Source organism: Macaca mulatta, chromosome 7, assembly GCF_049350105.2.
Source record: "Macaca mulatta isolate MMU2019108-1 chromosome 7, T2T-MMU8v2.0, whole genome shotgun sequence".
Lineage (NCBI taxonomy): Eukaryota > Metazoa > Chordata > Mammalia > Primates > Cercopithecidae > Macaca > Macaca mulatta.
Genome location: NC_133412.1, coordinates 85100763 through 85124390, shown reverse-complemented (window position 1 = coordinate 85124390; position 23628 = coordinate 85100763). Strand labels below are relative to the sequence as shown.

At 36.7% G+C, this 23628-nt stretch overlaps 1 long non-coding RNA gene across 1 annotated transcript in view; it reads left to right on the top strand.

Annotated features, from left to right (window-relative positions):
• LOC106999301 (uncharacterized) overlaps positions 1-11613 on the top strand; it is a 47783-nt gene extending 36170 nt beyond the window's left edge. Inside the window, exon 3 of the long non-coding RNA XR_001446101.3 lies at positions 11436-11613. This is a non-coding gene — a long non-coding RNA (uncharacterized LOC106999301). The remainder of the gene's footprint in view (positions 1-11435) is intronic.
• Positions 11614-23628: the final 12015 nt, after the last annotated feature.

Genomic DNA, 23628 nt, shown 5'->3' with positions numbered 1-23628 from the left:
CTGGGCTTTGTTGGCTTGGGAGGAAAGGAAGTTACAATTGTACTGTGGCGTTGGGCTGAAGTAGTATAGTTATTGTCTACGATTTGTATGTCTTGCTAAGTTGCCCTTTTTTTGATCCTATAGCTACAGAGATGAGGTCTTTTTTGGAGCATTTATTTTCTGGGTCTTTGGCATTTCTGGGTTGCTGGTTTCTTTAGCTCCTGGTTTGTGATAATGAAGCAAAAAGAAAACTCACGGAGCTCCCCAATGTGCCATTCCATAAGTTCTGAGGTTCCTAGACTGTCTACCTTCCACTCTGACATTTCAGGGTCTTATTTTATTTGTTCTCTACATAATGCTCAGGGCTTTTCAGTTGTATATAGTGAGATACTTTTTTTAAAAAAGTCCATTCTATATTTTCTTAAGTGGAAATCCTCCAGGACACATTTTGAAGCTGAAAAACGATGACAAATATTTTGAAGGACACAAAACAAATCATAAAACATGTAAAATGTGTTAATCTGTGCAACAGATGATAATAAAAAAATACATAAACAAGGGATTGTCAAAAAGGAAAAAGAAAACTTTCCAAGGGTGTGACTAGAAGGTCAGTTTCAACACTGGATGTCTGGTTTTCTGATAATAATTCTGGAGAAATCTGGGAATTTATTTGAGAACTTAAAGATTAACAGTGAAAGTTTTACAGGTTCAAAGCCCTTTTAAATGTAAAACTGCTGTAGCTGTTAAGGCATTCCTGATAAAGTTTGTGGAATTCACAAAAGAAGAGGAATGCATGCTTCTATTGATTTCCAGTGTTAATAAAACTGGTCTGTTTGGTAAAATGCAGGCTGATGGAAATGTACCAGCAACAGGAGAAAAGCATGCTCCACGTACCACTTGAAGTTTTTTCAGAAACAGAGAGTTCCCTAGACGGTCCAGGCAGGAACATATTAAATAGATGAAAATACAGTCGTGCATCACTTAAGGATGGGGATATGTTCCTGGAAATGCATCATTAGGCAGCTTCATCATTGTGCATACATTATAGAGTGTGCTTACATATACAAATGTAGATGGTAGAGTCTACTACACACTATTGCACATAGGCTCCAAACCTATACAACATGTAACTGTGCTGAATACTGTAGGCAATTGTAACACAGTGGAAAATATTTGTGTATCTCAACATACGTAAATGTACAAAAGGTACAATAAAAATATGGTGTTATAATCTTATGAGACCTGAGCCATCTATACTGTTGTTGACTGAAACATCGTTATGCTATGCATGACTGTAGTCACTTACAAAACATTTAGAAGATTCGAGGAAACAAATCTTAGGGGAAACACTATTTGATTTTAGGTTTCAGAGGCAGTGGGAACTATAGGAGACAGACACCAATGATCTCAGCACGCTTCTGCACTAAAGTGGTTGATTAGCAGAATTCCTGTAAGCCATCAGCAGTTTCTAACCCCTGATTGTTTCTACCAAAGCTCCTTACCTTCCAGCTGCTGTTGAAGAGCTCTGTTGCTGCTTTACTTCCTCTTTTCAAATATTCTATGTGGCATTTTCATTACTTTTTCTGACAGACTCTAAAACCAGATTTGCTTTCAATGATTCTGGGAGGTGTGGTTCCCATGTTTTCAGTCCCACAATACAGGAGAGAAGATAGAAGGTATAGAATAGTATAAACTTGCCAATACATAGCCGGGCATACCTGGTGTTAATGTGATGCACTTATGAACAGTTAGATGAAAATAACAGTACATTCTTTTTTACCCAGGAAATAATCATATAGATTTTATTAATAGAAAATGATTGCTCTCTTCTTATAGATTAAATAGAGACAAATAAAATTTAAGCAACGAATTCTGGCAACCAAGGTTGCCAAAAAAAAAGTGTTGGAACTGGGATTTGAGGTGGAATTCAATTGTCCTCTTAGGTATCAAATTTTACTTCTCCTTTAAAAAGCTTTGAGGGATAAAGTATTAAGCTTAAGGTCATAGCTAAGCACATTCGTGTATAATTAGAGAGCATGATATAGTCAGAAAACTGCAAATATGATACAATGGGTTGTGTATGTGAGGAAACAAGTAGAAAATAGATGTGTACAGAAAAAAAGAAAAAATGCATATATTAAACATATATAAATGATTACTGTGCTTTGATGAGCATCAACACTTGAAAGGAATTGTGTAAGGAATGGCAGAGGCAAGAAAAAACCTGGAGAGAAACGATTCCACTAAACTCAAAGAGCAAAGAGAGATTATCTTCTTTTTAGGAGGCATAGTTCTTGAACTCCTCCAAATGCCTTCATAACAAACAGAGCACCTGGAGAGCCAAAGCAAAAACTTACAAGAACTTTTGTGAGAAAGCTTTTGAGAAACCGCCAAACTGTATTCCACAGCGGTGACATCTTCTGCATTCTCACCAGCAATGTAAGAGCGTTCCAGTTTCTCACATTCTGGCCTATATGCAGTACTTTCTATTTCTTGTTGTTGTAACAAATCTAATGGGTCTAAAAGAGATATCCCATGGCAGTTTTGATTTGCATTTCCCTAACGACTAATGATCTTGAACATTTTTTTCATGCGCTTATTGGCCATTTGTGTATCTTCTTTGGAAAAATGGCTATTCAATTAATTTGCACAGTTTTATTTTAGTTTTAGCTTTTTAAAAAATTTTCCAACTTTTAAATTCAAGGGGTACATGTGCATGTGTGTTATATAGGTAAATTGCATGTAATGGGGGTTTGGTGTACAGATTATTTCATCATCTAGGTAATAAGCATAGTACCAAATAGATAATTTTGTGATCCTCACTCTCCTGCAAGCCTCCTCCCTCAAGTAGGCCCCAGTGACTATTGTTCCCTTCTTTGTGTCCACAAGTATTCAATATTTAGTTCCCACTTATAAACGAGAACATGTGGTATTTGGTTTTCTGTTTCTGCCTTAATTCATTTAGGATAATGTCCTCCAGCTGCATCCATGTTCTAGCAAAAGACATGATCTCCTTTTTTATGGCTGTGTAGGATTCCATGGGGCATATGTACCACATTTTCTTTTTTTTTTTTTTTTTTTTTTTTGAGACGAAGTCTTGCTCTGTCACCCAGGCTGGAGTGCAGTGGCGCGATCTCAGCTCACTGCAAGCTCTGCCTCCCGGGTTTACGCCTATTCTCCTGCCTCAGCCTCCCCAGTAGCTAGGACTACAGGTGCCCACCACCTCGCCCGGCTAGTTTTTTGTATTTTTTAGTAGAGACGGGGTTTCACCGTGTTAGCTAGGATGGTCTTGATCTCCTGACCTCGTGATCCGCCCGTCTCGGCCTCCCAAAGTGCTGGGATTACAGGCTTGAGCCACCGCACCCGGTTCTTTATCCAATTCACCATTGACAGGCATTTAGGTTGATGCCATGTCTTTTCTATTATGAACAGGGCTGCAGTGAACATATGTGTGCATGTGTCTTTATGGAAGAACGATTTATATTCCTTTGGGTATATACCTAATAATGGGATTGCTGGGTCAAATGGTGATTCTGTTTTAAGTTCTCTGCGAAGTCTCTAAGCCACTCTACACAGTGGCTGAATTAGTTTACAGTCCCACCAGCAGTGTATGAGTGTTCCCTTTTCTCTGCAGCCTTTCCAGCATCTGTTATTTTTTTACTTTCCAATAATAGCTATTCTGACTGGTGTGAGATAGTATCTCATTGTGATTTTGATTTACATTTCTCTGATGATTAGTGATGATGAGCATATATGTTTGTTGGCATTCGTATATCTTTTGAGAAGTGTCTGTCCATATCTTCTGCCTGTTTTTTTTAATGGGGTTATTTGTTTATTGCTTGTTTGTTTAACTTCCTTATCGATTCTGGATATTAGACCAGTGTTAGATGCATATTTGTGAATTTTTTTTCTCCCATTCTGTAGGTTGTCAGTTTACTCTGTCGATAGTTTCTTTTGACATGCAGTAGCTCTTTTTTGAATTAGGTACAACTAGTCAATTTTTGTTTCCATTGCAATTGTTTTGGAGTCTTTGTCATGAAATCTTTGCCAGGGATGATATCCAAAATGGTATTTCCCAGGTTTTCTCCTTTTTCTTTATTTCCTTTTGTAGTTTCAGGTTTTATATTTAAATCTTTAATCCATCTTGGATTGATTTTTTTTATACGGTGTAATGTAGGGGCCCAGTTTGAATCTTCTGCATAGGGCTATCCAGTTATCTCAGTAACATTTATTGACTCGGGAGTTTTTGCCCCATGGTTTGTTTTTGTCTTCTTTGTAGATCAGATGGTTATCAGTTTGCAGCTTTATTTCTGGATTCTCTAACCTGTTCCATTGGTCTATGTGTCTGTTTTTGTACCAGCATCACGCTGTCATGCTGCTTTGGTTACTTTAGGATTGTAGTAGGGTTTGAAGTCACATTTGCTCTTTTTTTTTTTCCTTTGAGATGGAGTCTTGCTCTGTCTTCCAGGCTGGAGTGCAGTGGCACCATCTCGGCTCACTGAAAGCTCCGCCTCCCGGGTTCACCTAATTCTCCTGCCTCAGCTTCCCAAGTAGCTGGGACTACAGGCACCCGCCACTACACCTGGCTAATTTTTTGTATTTTTAGTAGAGATAGGGCTTCACCGTGTTAGCCAGGATGATCTCGATCTCCTGACTTCGTGATCCGCCTGCCTCAGCCTCCCAAAGTGCTGGGATTATAGGCGTGAGCCACCACGCCGAGTCCATTTGCCCGTTTTTAAAGAAGGTTGTTTGTCTTTTTTGTTACTGAGTTTTAAGTGTTCTTTAAATATTTTGGATACTGAACTCTTAGCAGATATATACTGCACCTCCTTCTGAATGTTCATAAAATCAATGTCACATAAAAGTAAATAATACAAAATTATCTAGTCCAAAGATCATGCAATGTGGAGAGGAAAAAAGTTAACAAGAAAGATAATAGCATTCCTATAGATAATTAAAGTATATCAGAAAGATGTGCTCATGAAAGAAATCACATTTATATTCTACTATTTCAAAAGAAGTTTAACATATTTTAAAAATAACATGAAATATAGAATAGAGAAATCAAATTAAAAACTAAAATACTGCAACTCACTTACATAAGAAATAAAACTAGATTATCATTTTTAAATCAATGCTTATTTCAGAGGAAAATGGGGTGAATTATTCAAAAGATGAAAAGTTTCCAGAGAAATTACCTTTTAAATACATATAATAGTTATAAATTACCTTTTATCAACATGCAAGAACTCAGAAAAATTTTTATAAAATCTTCCTGATGAATATACTAGAAACTAATTTTGAAATATCTAAAGTGACTAGAGAGGTGCTGATGTAAGACTGGCTGTGAGCATTAAATATGCAGTTATTTGATAACCATGACTACATGAGAGTTAAAAAGCAGACAGTATAGTATGTAATGAAAATATGCTGCAATATTATAAAAGCAGTACCACCATAAAAATAAAATCTGGGGTAAATGAGAACCTAAGCAAAAATATTTACTGTTTTCAGTAATCATATGAATGTTGGTAATATTTGCATTATTATATTGAGAGAAATATGTGCATAATGTAGTAAATCTAGGGAATTTCACCTTTGTCTCTTTTTTTTTTTTTTTTTTTTTTTTTTTTTGAGACAGGGTCTCACTCTGCTGCCCAGGCTGAAGTAAAGTGGCACAATCACGGCTCACTGAAGTCTCAAACTCCTGGGCTCAAGCCTCAGCCTCCTTAGTAGTTGGAACTAAAGACATAAGCTACCACTCCTGGCTATTGTGTGTGTGTGTGTTTGTAGAAATGACATTTTGCCATGTCACCCACATTGGTCTTGAACTTCTGGGCTCAAGCAATCTGCTCATCTGACCTCAAAAACTGCTGGGATTACAGGCATGAGCTACCGCACCTAGCTCACTTCTATCATTTCTTATACCCTTAGGAGCCAGAATTTTTGTTCTATAAAAAAGGTGGCATGATGTAATAGCAAAGTTCAGTTAAGTAAAATCTTGTAGTGCTGAATTTTAATTGGAATTATCAATAGGAATTGATACATTTTCTATCTATCTATCTATCTATCTATCTATATCTATCTATCTATCTATCTATCTATCTATCTATCTATCTATCTACATATCTATCCAGCTTGCCTAACTCTGTCCACTGAATAGTGTTTGAAACAGCAACCATCCCAGGAGCAGTAATTATCTTGAATACACTGATCCTGTACTGAAATACCTTTTCCCACTGTGGTTGTCTGTGAGGGTTCCTATAATAAAGTCCCACAAACTGAGGGTCTTAAACAACAGAAATATATTTTTACCATGGTTCTGGAGGCTGGAAGTCTCAGATCAAGGTTTCAGCAGACCTGGTTTCTGGTGAGGGCTCTCTTCCTGGCTTGTGGATGGCCACGTTTTCACTGCATCCTTATGTGGCCTTACAGAAAGGGAAAGATCTCTGGTGTCTCTTCCTCTGCTTGTAAGGACTCTAATCTTGTTTTGTCAGGATCCCACTTTTATGACCTCATTTAACCTGAATTACCTCTTTTTGGCCCTATCACTAAATACAGCCACATTGGGATTAGGACTTTACATGAATTTTAGGTGGAAACAATTAAATTCATAACACCCACTAAAGGAGAAATGGCTGATTCCAGATTTGGGGCAAGAAATATATAATATAAGCCTTAAACGTTTTGCCTTACCAAATAGCATGAAAGTTATCAAAGTTCACTAAATATTACCAACATTGTGTCAAAGGGAGTAAAGAGCCAATTTTTAAAAACTCACACTGCAAAAGATGTGAAAATGTGAGCATCAGCAAAGACAGTAATTACAATGGATTAAAACTCATCAAATAGTTTTAAATGCATTAGTTCATAGGGATATTAAAAACACAGTAATTGGTTGTTTCAAAAGAATGATAAGAACATATTCATTTTATACAAAGTGATGAAGAGAAAGAATCAAGCATTCATCCTGCCTTACTACATGAATGATCCCATTACATGACCAAATGAAAAATACCTCTTTATAGAGAATATTTTAGATAACACATAATAAAAAAATAAATGAAAGAGCTGGGTGTGATGGCTCACGCCTATAATCCCAGCACTTTGGGAGGTCAAGGTGGGCAGATCACCTGAGGTCGGGAGTTTGAGACCAGCCTGACCAACATGGAGAAACCCCGTCTCTACTAAAAATACAAAATTAGCCAGGAGTGATGGCACACACCTGTAATCCCAGCTACTCGGGAGGCTGAGGCAGGAGAATGGCTTGAACAGGAAGGCGGAGGTTGCGGTGAGCTGAGATCGTGCCATTGCACTCCAGCCTGGGCAACAAGAGCGCAACTCCATCTCAAAGTAAATAAATAAATAAATAAATAAATAAATAAATAAATAAGAATAGCTCTTGTAATCTCCAGTGAATGAATGGATCTAGACATTGAGCATCAATGATTGGTAACATCACAAAAACACACAAGAAGAGCTAGAAGCCTTTTGTCAGAAGAGCAGAGTACCGCTTTCTTTCTTGCCAAGGGAATCAATCCTGACTCTCGTCAAGTCTGTGGCTTCACTTGACACTTTTCAAAAAATTCAGAGGACATGGGAGCCTGAAATACCATACTGTGAATATGCAATCCACAACGTGTAGACTGTGGGAAACTGTAAGTCTTCAACAGTTTACCGTAAAAATAAGAGATAGAAAGAAAATCATTAGGCTAAAAGAAGTTTAAAAGACATCAAATTTTAAAAGAAATTAAACTATAGTATGTAAGGATGTCCACTTGGATGATAAAACTATACAGAAATGCAAAGAAGTGATCCTTATCATTCAGAAGGTGTTGTAATGATGTGGTGGCATGGTAGAGAGACTGTGATTGGGACTGGATACACAGAAGGGATTTCTGGCGTGCCTGACCAATATTCAATTTCTTGACAAGGATAATAAATAGAAGACTGTTCAACTTACAACAGTTTATTAAACTATAAGTTTACTTTATGTGGTTTCCCCTATTTGTATTTTTTAATTACTATAATGGCAATTATTACTATTATTATTTTATTTTACAATAAAATGGAAACAATGTCATAATCACATATGCTATGTAACAGAATAGAATTTTCCAAGTGTGTATATGGTCACAAGATCATGGTGCCACTCAGGCTAAGTTTTGACACTTTGGGCATGTCATTTAACTCCTCTAAAGTCTCTATTTTCTCATCTTCACGATAAACATAGTTTGCTGGGCTGCAATGATGATTAAATAAGATAAATTATGCCAAATACCTCACATGGTGTTTGTCATTGGAGAAATGCTTATTGAGTGATAACTATAACTGTCAACTAAATGGTGGAACTTAAGGGTTGGGTAGAGAATCTAGATTCAGAAGGAAGTGAATAATATGAGAGAATATGAGAATTGAGGGCAATCAAAAAATTGCACAAGAAAGTGAAGGATCACTGAGAAAAAAGGAACATCAAAAAAAAGGTCCTGGCCAGGTGCAGTGGCTCATGCATGTAATCCCAGCACTTTGGGAGGCCAAGGCCAGCAGATCACGACATCAGGAGCTTGAGACCAGCCTGGCCAACACAGTGAAACCCCGTCTTTACTGATAATACAAAAAAATTAGTCAGGTGTGTTGGTGGGCGCCTGTAGTCCCAGCTACTCGGGAGGCTGAGGCAGGAGAATTGCTTGAATCTCTGAGGCGGAGGTTGCAGTGAGCTGAGATCGCGCCATTGCACTCCAGCCCAGGCGACAGTGTGAGACTCAGTCTCCAAAAAAAAAAAAAAAAAAAAAAAAGTGCTGGGGACAGAACAGGGGAAGGAGTGAAGAGGCCTGCAGTGTTGGAGTCTGGTATCAAGCATGAGGCTGCATTATAAGATATTCTTTAGAATATTCATGGGAGTGTTGCAAAAGGATACACTTTGAGTGTGCCCAACAGAGACTTTGTCTACATAACCATGCCACTGAAGGCTGGCCCTCATCCGTATTCTTTAGGTCCCTAACGTTGCACTGGTGGCAGCCACAAAGTGAAGTTGAGATCTGATGTTTTCCAAGTGAAGAGATGTTACCTGCCACCAACTCTTGCTCAAATTAATCTTTGCCCTTCCCTAGGCATATGCAGTGGCACTTTGCAGTACCACTATTTTCTGTTTGAGATGAGTGTCCTTCGATTAGTTGAATTAACTATGCATTTAAATATAAAAAGTATGCATTTCAGGGAAGGTAAACAGAGTCACCACTTCTCTCACACTTGTGAATATTAGTCATCTTGTTATAACTTAATAATTCATTATTTTACAGTTTTTACTTGGTCTTGCTGCTACAAATATATATGTCTAAGAACTTTTGTGATTATCGTAGAATGTGAACACTTTCCGGAAGTAAAATATAAGTAAATCTTAGCCTTTCCTTAGGAACTTTGGCTTGTGGATTTGTCTAGAAAAATAGTTGAATTATGTGCCTCAAATACCCTTTTCTCAAAAGCACGAAGCTCAAGGTCAAATAAGCCATTTGCTCTAGTTTAACATGGGTGACTGTGGAGATGAACAGATTTGACATATTTAAATAAAACATTCTAATAGCATGTTCTGGTCTTGGGGGCCTCAGGCAGCATGAGATGTATTTGTTAGACACCACGGCTTAATTACTCTCATAAATGAATTATACCAATTTCAGTTTAAAACCTAAGTGTTACAGTTGAACTAGGGTCAAATTAAACTTCCTGTCAATTATGCAGATTACTTAAGCAATTATGTAAATTGTTAATAAATTCTTAAGTGATGTGGAATTTTTCTTGAGAAAATAATCTGTTTTATGCTATCGACTAAAAGACTTGGAGAGCATGGGTATTTCGGAAAAATGAAACCTCTCACTAAATATCTATCTTCAGAGTTCTCTTGGGAGCATTTGTTATGACAAAGTTAGACCTTCTGATTTCTTGAGGCTGAAAAGTCACAAATTTTCTACTCAAGAACTCCATTTTATGCTGTGAAGACTCACATTCTTCACTGTGCAAAATAGCAATAGAGTTCTGAGGGTTGAGGATGGGGGGGAATGGTGGTGTTAATAAAAAGATCTACTTTAGTCAGTTTTATGATTATTTTAAGATTCTTTGCAGACAACGCACCCCCTTTTTGCCTGTCTCTTGGGCAGAGGGCACTCCTTGCTCGCCCATCCTTCATACGATATTAAACCATGAGAATATGTTGGCCAATGAGATCCAGGACTGAAAATGCCAAGGGATCTCCCTCTTATATCACTGTTCACTGCAATTTTAATGAACCTGCTTTTATTGTCTTTTACCTCCTGGGTCTCCCAATTTTTTTTTTTTTTTTTTTTTTTTGACAGAGTCTTGCTCTGTCGCCCAGGCTGGAGTGCAGTGGCGTGATCTCGGCTCAATGCAACCTCCGCCTTCCGGGTTCAAGCCATTCTCCTGCCTCAGCCTCCCGAGTAGCTGGGGCTACAGGCACCCACCACCACACCCGGCTAATTTTTTGTATTTTTAGTAGAGACCAGGTTTCAACTTGTTAGCCAGGGTGGTCTCCATCTCCTGACCTCATGATCCTTCAGCCTCGGCCTCCCAAAGTGCTGGGATTACAGGCATGAGCCACCGCACCCGGCAGGGTTTCTCATCTTAACTTGCATCTTAAGCCTCCATTGAGTACATATTTACTCTCTTCTTTAAAATGCTTTGAAGACAAGTATCAGTCTGTCCCCCTTTTATTTCTGGGTTGTTTTTAATGTAAAGTTCAAAAATACTCTTTAGTAGAATGAGGCCTCTTTTAAAATATGAACATATGCTCTTTTATTAGGTCAGTTCACTCAGGCTGCAAAGAGAAAACAGATCAGGACTTTACAGGTGATGGAGTTTTATAATTCCCAGGGAGGTCAGAATGAGCGGTTAATTAGTGAGGTCCCGAGGAGTCCCGGAATGTGCTCTGATGCCATAACTTTTTTGGTGCAGGACAACAATCTCAGTAGTCTCTGCCTTCCTATGATTCAGCATTTTCCTGTCTCTACTTTTCTCTCTGCCTGCTTATGTTAACTGCCAGCTCCTTGTATGTGTCTCATATGCCTATTTCTTTAAGAGAGTGGACTTTATTGAGTGGTTTTGTTGTTGCACAAAGTAGTTTCCCATTTGGGGGAATATTCTTAGAGCAAGGCAATTCATGGGCTTTGGGTCAGTTGGGACCAGAATGGAGAGATTGCATGCTGCAAAGCGTAGTGACCATGGCAAGCAAAATCAATATCCATGGCCAACGTTCTTCAGAATGGGACTAGAAAGCTACCTGATAGGCATACATCTTCATGAGGAAAAGGGAAAGAAATGTCATATTAGTGTCTACAGGTGAAAAATTCAGTTCTCTCCTTCTCTCTTCAGAACTATCTATGAGCCTCACATTTGCTATAACTGAAAAATTGAGCTTATAGCCTTTTACATATGTTTCCTCTTTCTAGGTATGTTAACGGGGGAAATCTACAAGTCCCAGAAAAGGAATGATAAAGTATACCTGGATTTGGAAGGGAATGCTCCACTGTTGTAAGATTCAACCAGTTGTTTGAATCCAGTTGAGGCTTTCCAAAGTTCACCTATGACTAATTGAAGCCCTAATAAAGGCAAAAACTCTGACCTTGGTCCTCTGTGTTCCCTGTCTTGTGTAAATTAACAGCTGAACATGAGTTATGAAATGCGTGACATATCAAAAAGGAAAGCACCTGATACTGGGAAATATGCATATTGATGAGAGGAATGAAAGAATTCCATGAATGCTAAATTATGGGTCTACAGAGGGCTGCTTTTGTTAAAATCGACATGTCCCTATCTGTAAACCCCAGAGTATTCGATGGAAAGCATAAGGGGTAAGTGTACCTGGGAAACCTCCCTTAAAAAAAAAAAAAAAAAAAGAAACATCTTTGTGATACAGAGGAAAGACTTTATAAAATATTAGATGAAAAAAGCCCTTTCAAAACGTGTTTGCTTTGTAGTGCTTCCCTTTCTAGCTTCTCCGCATACTTAAAAGTCATCACCACCTTGAGTAGATTGCTTACTTTTAAAAAGACATTGCACCTTTCCTAGTTCTGACACAGAGCTACCAGACCTGCATTTTGAAATGTCTTACTGTCATCACCATAAGCATTTCTGTGAAGGCAAGAAAAGCCAAACAAAGCTCTCTCTCTCTCTCTCTCTCTCTCTCTCTCTATATATATATATATATATATATATATTTTTTTTTTTTTTTTTTTTCTAAGCTACTCAATGACAATGCATCCAGGACACCCTCTATGGCCCGGGTTTCAGGGCTACATATGACTGCAGACAGAAAGCTATTTCGAGCATTGAAAACAGCCTTATTACCCTGCCATTTTTGTACAGGTTTTTTTTTTTTTTTCCCTTCTCCATGACATTAGAGAGTCCGAAGTGACATACATTTTTTATAGCTTCATAAAGTCGTCTCCTGACCGGGTCACCCTTCTCATAACTAGGGAGCAGAACGCTTGAAAAAACCCATTCATCAACGTGAAAGCAGCCTCTGTCTGCGGGTTCCAATATGCACAGTCTGGCAAGATCCAGCTCAGTGCAAATGCGAACTTACTCCTTTGCTAATGCCAAATGACCCACTCACTTCTATCAGCACACTGAGGAGGACACGGAGGGCACAGTGTCTGTCCGCATCTGCAGAAGTGTTTCTTGACAGAGCTCAGCACCAAGTCTTCTTGCTAAATGTACTGAACACATTCAAAAATTAGTTTTATATTTATACTAATTAAATATTCAATTAAACAAAGATAAAATTATGGAGGGAAATTTATTCTTGCCTAATGAACTATAGCCCATTTATTACTTTTCCACAGATACACCATTAAAGTTCCAATGACAAATTGCTGGAATGGTTACCCTCCCTTTTATTTCTTTAAATGTTTTTCCTCTATGCTTTGTTTAGACATTCAAACAAAGAATGGCCTATCCAGGCATGACAGGTATGTTAAAGAAGGTAGGGAAAGTGGAACCAGGAGAAAATGGTTGTTCCTTAAACTTCTTGTGATCGGCAGAAATTTCCTCCATTAAAGCAGAAGACCATTCAAAGGGATCTCTCCTGTGGAATTTAATGGTGTGATTCAGGAACGTGCAGGCTTTGGGATTTGAAAGCAACATACTAGTCATGGACGTTAGCTCTGTTAAAATTGAGGTCTTCTGACAGGTGCAACCAGCCCTCAGGTCAGAATGAACAGAACATTTCACCCCCACCCCTGCACATGATACCCTGAGTTTCTGTACTGAATCTTTTGGTTTTAGAAACCTGAATTCATATTTGAGTTACAATGACAAATGAATAAAGAATGACAAGTCACACTTCGGGAATGTGTTTTCATTTGGGATTATTGCTTTCACGGTATTGAATTGCTTGTACGCACGTGTGTATGCGTACATATACATACACATATGTAATACCAAGATTATATATGGTATGTATATATGTCCATAAATTTTAGGTAGCCATAAATAAAAATATCTATATGCACACATGTTTGCATAACTTGATAAACAGCTCAGAAATAATTACAGCATAATTCAGAGGACAAAATAAAATGATTGCTATAAAACTATTTGGTGTATGTTAAAGAAAATCAAAACAAGGTAGAAAACATCCTTGCCTCTATCTTCCCATGTTTTGGCCCAATGTCATATTGGTAGATCTAGAAAATGAGACAATATAATTTTTCCAGACATCCTGCCAACCACACCATGCATATATGATGTAGATATGTCACCACTAACGTCTATAAAGGGGTTGCCCCTGGGAACGAAGTGGCACCCACTCTCTGCCATGCTGTTGACTTCTAGGCTGGGCCTGAGCATGGAAGACTGCAGTCCTTCCATCATCTAAGAACTAAAATCATTGTGAGCATCACAGTGGGGTGGTGAGTGAGTGAGGAAGAGCACTACGAAATAAAACATATCTTGCCATTTATTTATTCTGAGCAGTAGATGCAAGGCTGTTGGGAATGTTTCCACTTACCTTCATAATTTTTCTTTCTATTAAATTGAAGACTTTTCCGAAAATATTTCAAAAACAGCTTTAGAAAATGAGAAGAATTCATCTGTTTAAAGTGGCCGTTGACAACATCTGAGTGTGCCTCTTATTTTTGAAACAACAGATGGTGATGCAATGACATCTCATTTGATTTTAAGACTCAATTATAAATTCAGGTATAAAATAAAATATTGGGATTAATAAAGATCACATCTGTGGGCTTCCCCAGAACCTTCAACTATAAATATGAACCATGTAGTCCCTAAGGCCCAGCTCCCTCTCCTTATCCCGTCCCAGAACTGATGATTTAATACACATTGTCATTTGCTCACCCAGAGGACCCTACTTCAGTTAAGTTGTCTAATTGTTTATTGTTAACAAACTTAACCATTTTAATTTATTTTCAAGAAAGTTTAGTGTCTTTCTTTTTTAAAAAATCATATTAAGAAAATGAATGATGAATGTTTTTAGAGGGAAAAATCAAGATTTGGAGTCATTGTTATTCAACTTAATACAATGAAGTGCAGGTCAGTAATTTCCTGATAAGATACATTTTGATCATTAAAAAGTAGCTTTTACCATCTCCATTTTCAAAACTTATGGTGTATTTGGCATAAGAAATTGGGTGAAAACAAAATATTTCATAAGGTACTTGAATACAGCCATGTTCATAAGAGCAAGTAGAGTATACAGAATAAAGTTGTTTTTGACATTTCATTAATATTTATTCAATTTCATGTTTGCTTAAATTGATGTAGAATATCATACCAGTTTTGGATTATAACCCTACACTTAAGAAACCCTTTACTTGAAAGCATCCTTATAAAATGAACACTCTCAGCAATACTATATGTAGAAATACCATGCCAACCTATATTTGCTTTTTCTACTCAACTTTTAATCTTACAAAAACTAAGAGTTAATTTTGTCTGTTGTCTAAGTGCTTTAATAAAGTCATGTCACAACAGTGAATAAATATCTGCAAGGTATGTTATGACCTTAAGTTAATATTCTCTGTTCAATCCTATTCTAAATATAATCTGTGATTACGTTTGATTTCCCTAAAATTCCCCTGCAGTTTTCAGGACAGATGGTACATGCAGCTTTCCTCCCCTTTCCTGACTACTGATCATTCAGCTATGTCAATTACAAAATGAACTGCACTTTCAGACTCGCTGGGAGGGCTGGACTGGAAATTTCATGGGGGCGGAGGCAGGGGGCCACATCATTCTCTATTGTCATTACATCCTCAGCACCAGCCCAGCAGCCTGTTAGCACTTAGTAGGTAGTCAATAAATATTGGTTGAATAAATGAGTTAATACAACTATACAAATAAATAGAAACTTTATTGATAGTACAAGCTTGTTAAAAAGTGTTAGAATGGAGAGGAAGTGACACTTTTCCCAATTACTTTACAAGTGAATGAGATCAAAAAGAAAAATGTAAGGAGAAAAATGTTGGGGAAAAGAGGATATAAGAGTTTTAAATAAATAACCAAGGGCCCCTGGAGACTACTGCCCTAATATCTGTTGTAAATTACTTGAACTGATAAATTGAGAGCTTCACGCCATCTCTAAATTGAAGAAAAACCTGTGGAAATATGCATGCTCCAGGATCCGGTTATAGATCTTTTTCGTTTGAATAATTGCCCTTTATATCTTACAGAATAAAATACACTTACGGTACCTTCGTGACCCTCAAGAAAAATTAAGTCAAATTCAGATAGAATAACCAAACTGCATCTACCTGAAAATGGCAGACAGTTGGAGTCAATAGTCAAATACGCAACTTGGATTTGACTTTATAAGTAATAATATGGATTTCCTCTTTGACAACGTACTAGAAGTGCAGATTCTGAAGATGCAAACAATCTGCCAGCCCTAAGTCCAAGTGCAGCTGGAAAGTTAATGGCTTAAGCAAATTTTGCTTTAGTTTCTTTTTTTTCTGAATAAAAAACATGAGGTCTAGAAATGAAAATGGACAGTCTTTAGTTCATTTCACCAATGAGAAATCTGAATCCTGGAGAAATTTATTTCCTCATGGTCATTTATCCTGTAGGTAAAAGTTTATTTGAATTTGGCCTTGTTACTCTAAACCTTCTGCTTATCCCGCCAAAACAGACTATTGCACCATAAAGAACTATCAGCAGAATAATTCTTTGTGAATCTCTACTCTGTCTCTGTATTCCCAAAGAAGAATCTATCCATAGCCAAATACGAGAAACAAAAATAGAAATTTCCAGCATGTGTTTATACTCAAGTACCTTTTTTATCCAGGACAGACCAAACTTTGTGCTTCCAGAATCCTATATTCAAGGGTTTCAGGGACCTTCTGTGTTTAATATACATCCCAAATTTAAAATAACCCTAATTAGTTGATCACCTCTTCAATTTCCCAACATTCTCATTCATAATCTGTATTAATGAAGATCACCCAGGACACAATTCTCCATTCCTTCTCTGTCCCACTCCCTTGACCACCAACTCGAGAGAGATGAAGTAACTAAAGCTGATGTGAATTTGTTCCCTCTTCTGCATCCTTTTTAAAGGTTACTGTGTTTAAAGGTTATTGTGGTCCACACTCCCATAATATCTCACCTTCATTAGTGCAAGTGTGAACTTCTATTCTTGTCCTGCAGTTAAATGGCTTATTTTCGCATTTGTTCTCTCACTTAGATGGGAAATTTATTCAATGCAAATACTGTCTTTATATGACAGCACAGGTTGGTTCTCACAGCAGCTGGAAATATGTAGTTAATGCAGAGAGCCTAACATGTAGTTGGCACTCAACAAATATTTGCTAGGTTATCAAGTGAATGAATCTAGCACAGTGTCTGGAAACATCGTGATCATCTGGTAAATCTTAACTAATACATTTTTCTATCATTGGCATCTTAATATTAGAAATAAATGAAAAAATGGAAAAAATGATAGTGTTCAACTCCAAACTTCTTTTGAGAATAATTTAAACGAAACAATAAAAAAGCTTCTTTGTTTTAATTCTGTGTGAGTAGAAAAAAATTGCTTCAGGCCAGGTGCGGAGGCTCATGCCTGTAATCCCAGCACTTTGGGAGGCTGAGACAGGTGGATCACGAGGTCAGGAGTTCAAGACTAGCCTGGACAAGATGCTGAAACTCTGTCTCTGCTAAAAATACAAAAATCAGCTGGGCGTGGTGGTGCATGCCTGTAATCCCAGCTACTCAGGAGGCTGAGGCAGGAGAATCGCTTGAACCCAGGTGGCAGAGATTGCATTGAGCCAAGATCATACCACAGAGCAAGACCCCATCTCAAAAAAAAAAAAAAAAAAAAAAAAAAAGAGAGAAAGAAAAGAAAAAATTGCTTCAAAAATTGAATCTATTTAAAATACTTATTTTAGGTCAAATCTGCATTTACTAAAAACCTCCAGATTTTCTAGAGGTTTGTCCTTGTCCAAAAGCACTACCACTCCATTTGTGAATAATTATTTTCCTAATGTCAAACTTAATTGTTTCTTGTTTCTGGAGCTTATTCATTTGTATTTGTTACTATTATATAAACTTCTTTTCTTTGCTCGAATTTAGTCTCCAAATCAAGCTTTTGTTATGTGTCCCATTTTTTGAAGAGGGAAGACAGGCAGAAACAGTGGTCAAATGATTCATTCAAGGTCACACAGGATGTCAACAACTCCACCAAGATTAGCCTCTCTGCCTGGGTACAGGATGTTCTGCCACAACTTGTCTTTATGGCCACCATACACATATTTATTTATATGCTATCAGTAAATGGAAGTAACAGGCAATTCAGCTGAAGCTAGTTGACAAAAAAAAAAAAAAAAAAAAAAAAACACAAAAAAACAAAAACTTAGCTTTAATGATTTAAAAAATAGTATCTGGATTCCAGTATTTACTAAGCAGAAACGAAAAATAAAATATTACATAGGTTTCCAGGATTGAGGGTTATTTGTACTGCCACTTCTGCCAAAACTTTTCCGAGAACTTGTAATGTAAGAAAATGCCATGGGTCAGATGTGCCAATGAATGACCAGTATAGACTGTGTTTGCTGTGATCTGCAGTGCGAAACTACTGTGATGAGTATACTTGGTATACTAGTTCAGTAATTTGTCTTTATTATTATAAAAATTTATATATTATAATTTTTTACTATAGAAAAATTATAAAACACCAACAAAAATAAAAAGAAAGAAAGAAAACATAATTTCACCTACTCACTGACAGCCACTTTTAACCATTTCAAACTCTCTTAACCTTGCCTCTGCGACACACAGATAAATGGAATCATATGGTATATATTTTCTAACCTGCCTTTCAGTGGGACAATGTGCCAAGAATACATTTTCATATCAATCAATATATGTATCATGAAAAGTAAACTCTATCATTCTGTGACAGCAACCAAAATCAAACTATTAGAACGAAAACCAGTAAAACTTGATTTCTGGTTCACACTTCGTGATCATAATGGAAGAGAAAATTCATTGTAGCTATTCAAATACTCAAGGTTGTATCAGATGGAAAACAGAGCTCTACAGGTTCTTTTTTAATTTACACATCATAATTCTACACAGTACAGTTTTACATTTTGATACATATATATGTTGTGTAATGATCAAAACAAGGTGGTTAGTATATTCATCACCTCATTCATTTATGATTTCTGTGTTGTGAGAACATTCAAAAGTATCACTTCTAGCTATTTGGTAACATTACAATATCTTACTGTTAACCTTCATCACTCCACTTTGCAATAAAGCAACAGAACTTATTCCTCTTACCTAATGGTAACTTTGTAAGCATTGACCAACCTGTCCCAATTCTTGCCTCTCCCCTTGCCTCTCCAGTCTCCAGAAACCACTGTTCTACTCTCTACTTCAATATATCAACTTTTTTTTTAATAGATTCTACATATGACTGAGATCATATAGTATTTGTCTTTCAGTGTCTGGCTTATTTTACCTAATATGATATTCTCCAGGTTCAGCCATGTTGTCACAATGACACAATTCTATTCTTTTTTATGGCTGTATAGTATTCCATTGTGCATATATACCACGTTTTAAAAATGCATTAATTTGTTTTTGGACACATAGGTTGATTCCATATCTTGCTATTCTGAATATGTTGCAATAAACTCATGGGAATGCAGATATCTTTTCAAAATATTGATTTCATTTCCTTTGTATATATACCCAACAGTGGGATTGCTAGATCATATGATGTTTCTGTTTTTAATTTTTTAAGGACACAGGAGCCTATGTGAAGGGGCTTCCGCTGGCCAAATCTGGGGCAATCTGAGTATCAAAACAATTAACTATTAATGGAATACACTACAGCCCTTTATAGGGAACTACATGCTCATACCGATACATATGAATTGATCTGGAAGTTTCCTAAGGAATGGGATATTTACAGATTTGGAGAGTGCCCCACAAAACACCATTCAGTTAGAAAGGGAAAGTCACACTGGAGAAGCCCAGCAGACACCATCTTCACCAAGTGATCAAAATGCACATCAGTAATGGGCACCTTGAAAGTATGTGCACCCAAGAATGTCACTGCTGTCACACTCCTGCCGAAGATGCTTAACCTGAATTCAATCATGAGAAAACACCAGCCAAACAAACTGAGGAACATTCTATAAATTCAGAACACTTCAAAAGTGTCCATGTCCTGAAAGTCAAAAAGCATCTAGGCAGAAGGAGACCAAAGAGATGACAACCAAATGCAACTCATGAACCTGAACTGGATCCTTCTTTTTTTTTTTTTTTTAATTATACTTTAAGTTCTAGGGTACATGTGCACAACATGCAGGTTTGTTACATATGTATACATGTGCCATGTTGGTGTGCTGCACCCATTAACTCGTCATTTACATTACGTGTGTCTCCTATTGCCATCCCTTCCCCCTCCCCCACCCCACAACAGGCCCTGGTGTGTGATGTTCCCCATCCTGTGTCCAAGCGTTCTCACTGTTCAATTCCCACCTATGAGTGAGAACATGCAGTGTTTGGTTTTCTGTCCTTGTGATAGTTTGCTCAGAATGATGATTTCCAGCTTCATCCATGTTGCTACAAAGGACATGAACTCATCCTTTTTTATGGCTGCATGGTATTCCATGGTGTATATGTGCCATATTTTCTTAATCCAGTCTATCATTGATGGACATTTGAGTTGGTTCCAAGTCTTTGCTGTTGTGAATAGTGCCACAATAAACATACGTGTGCATGTGCTTTTATAGCAGTATGATTTATAATGTTTTGGGTATATCCCCAGTAGTGGGATGGCTGGGTCAAATGGTATTTCTAGTTCTAGATCCTTGAGGAATCGCCACACTGCCTTCCACCATGGTTGGACTAGTTTACAGTCCCACCAACAGTGTAAAAGTGTTCCTATTTCTCCACATCCTCTCCAGCACCTGTTGTTTCCTGACTTTTTAATGATCGCCATTCTAACTGCTGTGAGATGGTATCATATTGTGGTTTTGATTTGCATTTCTCTGATGACCAGTGATGATGAGCATTTTTTCATGTGTCTGTTGGCTGCATAAATGTCTTCTTTTGAGACGCGTCTATTCATATCCTTTGCCCACTTTTTGATGGGGTTGTTTGACTTTTTCTCATAAATTTAAGTTCTTTGTAGATTCTGAATATTAGCCCTTTGTCAGATGGGTAGATAGGAAAAATTTTCTCCCATTCTGTAGGTTGCCTGTTCACTCTGATGGTAGTTTCTTTTGCTGTGCAGAAGCTCTTTAGTTTAATTAGATCACATTTGTCAATTTCAGCTTTTGTTGCCATTGCTTTCCTTGTTTTAGACATGAAGTCCTTGCCCATGCCTATGTCCTGAATGGTATTGCCTAGGTTTTCTTCTAGGGTGTTTATTGTTTTAGGTCTAACATTTAAGTCTTTAATCCATCTTGAATTAAGTTTTGTATAAGGTGTAAGGAAGGGATCCAGCCAAACTGGATCCTTTACCTAGAGGATATGACACAAGCCTGAGGACCAGCTGGGAGTACTATGTCCATGCTGACTTCTTGTTCAGTGTCTGTATCATGGGCGGGCAGGAGACGATCAGCAACTGACTCTCACATGGTTCAGGAAGGAAAATTCTTTGTAACCTAATTGAACCTTTTCCATAAGTTTGAGATTGAAAACAAACAAACAAACAAATGAAAAAACCAGCAAATAAAAGGAAACTCCATACTGTTTTATTTCATGGATGTACTAGTTTACAATCCCACCAACACTGTGTAAGTGTTCTCTTTTCTTCACATTCTCACAAACACTTGTTTTCTTTTCTTTTTTATCATAGCCATTCTAATTAGAGTGAGATAGTGTCTCATTGTGGCTTTGATTTACATTTCTTTGCTGATTAGTTGAGTATTTTTCATATGCCTGTTGGGCATTTATGTATTTTCTTTTCAGATATGTCTACGAGCATCTTTTGCCCATTTTAAAATCAGGTTATTTGAGGGTTTTTGTTTTTGTTGTTATAGAGTTCTTTAAGTTTCTTTTGTATTCTGAATATTAACCACTTGTCAGATGTATACAAATAGCTTCTCTCATTCTGTAGATTGTCCCTTCACTCTGTTAATTATATCTTTTGCTGTGAAGAAGATTTTTAGTTTAATGTAATCTCATTTGCCTACTAATGCTTTTGTTACCTGTGCTTCTTTTAAAAATTCTTGCCCAGCCCAATGTCATGAAGCATTTCCCTATGTGTTCTTCTAGTAGTTTCAAGAGTTTCAGTTTTTCCATTAAAGTTTTTCATCAATTTTAAGTTGTTGTTGTTGTTGTTGTTTAATACGGTGAGCAGTAGGGATCTATTCTCATCCTTCTGTGTGTGGATATCCAATTTTCCCAGCACCACTTATTGAAGGGACTGCCTTTTCCCCCATATGTGTTATTAAAACCTTTGTCAAAAATCAGTTGACTGTAGGTATGTGAATTTATATCTGGGCTCTCTGCTGTAGTGGTCAATGTGTCTGTTTTTATGCCTATACCATGGTATTTTGATCATTATAGTTTTATACTATATTTTGAAATCAGGTAGCATTATATCCCCAGTTTTGTTCTTTTTGCTCAGGATTGCTTTGGCGATTTAAGGTCGTTTGTGGTACCATATGAATTTTATAATTTTTTTCTGTGAATGTCATTGGCATTTTGATGGGATTGCATTAAATTTATCATTGCGTGTTGTACAGTCATTTTAGCAATAAATTTTCCAATCCATGAATATGGACTGTTTTTTCCATTTATTTGTGCCCTCTTTAATTTCTTTTACCAATGTTATGTAGTTTTCAGTGTAGAGATATTTTTCCTCCTTAGTCAAGTGTATTCCTAGATATCTTATGTTTTGTAGCTATTATAAATAAAGTTTTTCTTGATTTATCTTTCAGGTATTTTACTATTAGTGTATAAAAATGCTACTGATTTTTGTATGTTGTCTTTGTATACTGCAACTTTACAAAATTTGTTACTTCTAGTAGTATTTTGGTAGTCATATTTTTTCCATATAAGATCATGTTATCTGCAAACAGATACTTGACTTCCTCCTTTCCAATTTGAATTCTTTTTATTTATTTCTCTTGCCTAATTGATCCGGCTAGAACTTCCAGTACTACATTGAAAAAAATTAATAAAACTGGGCATCCTTATATTATTCCCGATAAGGAATACGCTTTTCCTTGTTCAGTATATTAGATCCCGTCTGTAGCTAATTTGCCGAGAGTTTTAAATTTTGTGAAATAATTTTTCTGTATCTATTTAAATGATCATATGGGTTTGCCTTTTTTTTCTGTTAATATGGTATGTTATATTTATTTATTTACATGTGTCAAACTACCCTTGCTTTTCTTGGATGAATTCCACTTGATCATAGTAAATGATCTCTTTAATCTGCTATGAAATTTGGTTTGCTAATATCTTGTTGAGAATTTTGCATCTATGTTCATCAGGGCTTGTAGTTTTGTTGTTGTGGTGGTGATGTTTTTGTCTGATTTGATATTGGGGTAATGCTGGCCTCATTAAATGAGTTCAGAAGTATTCTCCCATCTTCAATTTTCTGGAATAGTTTGAGAATAATTGGTATTAGTTCTCTTTAAATGTTGGTAGAATTCAGCACTAAAGTCCTGGGCTTGCTTTTGATGAAATAATTTTTATTACTGATTTAATTTTCTCACTTGTTATTGTTATGTTCAGATTTTACCATTTCTTCACAATTTAATCTTGGTCGATTTTAGTGTCCAGGCATTTATCTATTATTTTATGTTATGTAATTTGCTGGTATATGGTGGTTAATAATAGTCTCTTATACTTTTGTATTTCTGTGGTATCAGCTTTAATGTCTCTGTTTTTATCTCTGATTTTATTTTTTCAGTCCTCTCTTTTTTCCCTCCTTAACCTAGCTAAGGGTTTGTAGATTTTGTTTATCTGTCCAATACCCAAGTCTTCATTGTGTTGATCTTTTGAGTTGTTTTTATAGTGTCTATTTTGCTTATTTCTGCTCTAAACTTTATTATTTCCTTTCTTTTACCAGTTTTGGGTTTAGGTTGTTCTTGTTTTGCTACTTTCTTGAGGTGCATTATTAGGTATTTATTAAAAATCTTTCCTCTTTTTTGACAT